The sequence below is a fragment of the Lygodium microphyllum genome, chromosome 1 (genome assembly GCF_053477565.2).
Source record: "Lygodium microphyllum isolate KBCC chromosome 1, Lygodium_microphyllum_v1.1.10, whole genome shotgun sequence".
NCBI classification, from domain to species: domain Eukaryota; kingdom Viridiplantae; phylum Streptophyta; class Polypodiopsida; order Schizaeales; family Lygodiaceae; genus Lygodium; species Lygodium microphyllum.
Genome location: NC_141135.1, coordinates 77,076,644 through 77,079,883, shown reverse-complemented (window position 1 = coordinate 77,079,883; position 3,240 = coordinate 77,076,644).

Here is a 3,240-nt window from a genome sequence, read left to right as displayed (position 1 = left end):
CAGATGAAAATCAATCTTTGTTCCTAATTTAGCAAACAAAGTAGTCCAAAATTTATTGCAGAATCTAGAATCACGATCAGAAATAATAACTTTTGGTAAACCATGGTTAGTGAAAATGGTTTTCAGAAACAATTGAGCAACTTGAGATGCAATTAATATTTTCTTGCATGGAATGAAATATGCATGTTTGCTAAATCGATCTACAATAGTCCATATCATATCGTGATTATCTTGAGTGTTAGGCAGACTAGTAATAAAATCCATTGAGATATGCTCCCATGGTCTTTCAAGGATTGGTAAAGGCATTAACAAACCATACTGCTTACCATGGTGTCGCTTAACTCTTTGACAAATTAAACACTCATATACAAAGTTAGAAACATTGGATTCCTTCTGAGGCTAATAAAAATCTTCAATCAAAGTACATAAAGTGGAAATAATGCCTCTATGGCCTTGATATGGGGGACAATGAATTTCGTGCAACACAAATGATCTAAATGGAACAGATACACATAACCTTTTCTCATAAAACATAAATCCATCAGCATAAGACAATGAATCAGTTGGAATCTAGTTATTGGTAATTAATTTATTCCAATCAGCTTGAAAACTGGGGTCTTGGTCATAGGTATCTTTCATAGGGATAAGAGAATCAAAAGATATCACAGAGATATTATGAATAGTTGGTCTTCTACTCAATGCATCAGCAACAACATTTTCTTTTCCGAGTTGATATTGAATAAGTGGATGAAAACTTTGAATAAAAGCAGCCCATTTAATGTGTCTGTCAGATATTTGTGGCTGACTAAGAAGATGTTTAATACTTTGTTGGTCAGTTTTAATCATGAATTTAGATCCCATTAAATAGTGTTTCCATTGACTTAAAGCTTGTACTACAACTAGCAATTCTTTATCATTGGTAGAATACTTAAGTTTAGAGGGTTTAAGCTTGCAGCTGGAGTAGGCTATGGGATGGGAATCTTGCATAAGGACAGCTCCTATTCCAGATCCATTAGCATCAATGACTACTAGGAAAAATGGTCTAGTAAAGTCAGGAAGTTGCAATACAAGAGCATGAGTTAAAGCATGTTTCAGTAAATCAAAGGACTTTTGCTAATTTTCAGACCAATGATACACAATACCTTTCTTTAATAATTTTGTCAAAGGTAATGCAAGCAATGAAAATTTTCTCACAAATTTTCTATAAAAGCTAGCAAGACCTAAGAAAGAACGTAATTCATACACATTTTTAGATATCGGCCAATTCAAAATTGTTTCTATCTTTTTAGGATAAACTTTAATACCTTCAGATAAAACAATATGTCCTAAGTAGTCAATTTGTGTTTGGAAAAATTCACTCTTTTCAGGATTAGCATATAATTGATTCTCTTTCAGTGATTTGAAAACCAAAGATAAATGTTCATAATGCTCATTCTCATTCTTACTGAAAACCAATATGTCATCAAAGAAAACAATGACACAATGATGATGCTTCAAAAATATGTGATTCATCATATGGCTGAATGTAGCTTGTGCATTAGTTAATCCAAAAGGCATAACAAGGAATTCATTATGTCCAAATTGAGTTCTAAATGCAGTTTTGAAAATGTCAGATGTGTCCAGTCATACTTGATGGTATCCAGATTTAAGATCTATTTTGCTAAATATTGCAGACCCTTGTAGTTTGCCCATAAGATCGTCTACCCTAGGGATCGTATATCTATTTTTGACAGTGATTTTATTTAGGGCACGATAATCAATGCACATCCTATAAGTGTTGTTTTTTTTTTAAACTAATAGGACAGGTACACCAAATGGAGAACTACTGGGTGGGTGGTAAACCAGGTGGTAAGTCAGTAGCAAAACAGTCTTTAAATTGTGAAAAAAATTGTGCATGCCTAGGATGCATTTATCAAAAGCGTGCATACCATGCAATGTGATTTGTTTCCCATGAGAATGAATCTTCATTGAATGCGTAGAATCTATATTTGGATTATACTAATGACGCTGTCGTCGTGTTGGGGGTCGAAGGTCTACCACCGAGGTTTAGAGCAGAAGAGGAGTGAGAGATTCAAAGGGGAGAGAGAAAAAAGATTGGGGTTTGATGGATTCTTAGGTTATGGAGAGAGTAGATGAGATAGAGAGTAACCAATAACTTACATAGCCGTGTCATACAAGTTTACCATAATAAACTTGGATCCGATTACATCAATAACCATGAGGTTTATGCATAGATCTATATCAGATTTTGTTCCATTTCCTACAAAAAAATCAAGCTTTAATGCCCTCCATTTCATGAAGATACATGTATTGAGACTTCAAGATACAAGGTATAGAGAGATAGAACTCATTACAACTGACATAGAGTCCAAAGGATGATGAGAATGCATCAATTGAACCACAAATGTACTTCATCCCTGCATTAAAATCTCCAGCCCTCAAACTTGACTCAAAAATGTATACAAACTCATGGAAAATCTCCCATTACAATCTCAACCAATGCCCTATTGTTTCGAGAGCATTGTCTACACAAGAAAGTGATTAGATTTTAAGAAACCCCTTCAAATGAATGAGTTTTAATGGCTGCCCTGTTTATGATAGTTTTTGGGAGAGCCTATTCAGCCCATACATTGACAAAAATCCCCTCTTGACTTGCCCCAAAGTCACTCAAGTACTTGGGCACAAGAAGGGCTTCAATGGAACACGAATATGGTAAGAGAATGGAAGAAGACACTCATAAGAGCAGGCTGAATACTTTATCTCTGTTTTTCCCTTTTATGGACTGTCATACAACTCATTTTCCTGATACCAAATGGATGGGGCAAAAAGGACTCTCACCTTCTTTGTTTGTATCTCCTCTTTACCTTCAGTTTGCTCTGTGTTTGCATGCTTTGGAGCATTCACCATAGTCTTCAACTCTCCCTCCATCTTCCACAGGTGTGCAGGCCCAAAAAATGTGCCGAAAAATGCCACGGGCTACACTCCTCTCCTTCTTCCACACAAAAAAGAGTTCACATAAATCATATACAAGTCATATATGTCCTTTGCACTCCGTGTCTCTTGTGGACCTAGTCAACTTTGGAGTGCTCTTGACAACAGTTGGATCTTCCAAGCTAATGAACTTCATAAACCAATGTGACATAACCTGTAAACTATCAATTACCACCTGTTAATCAAGTTGAAGGTCCTCATATACACTATCATTGCCATTTTTCCTGATACAAACTGAAAATTACATGT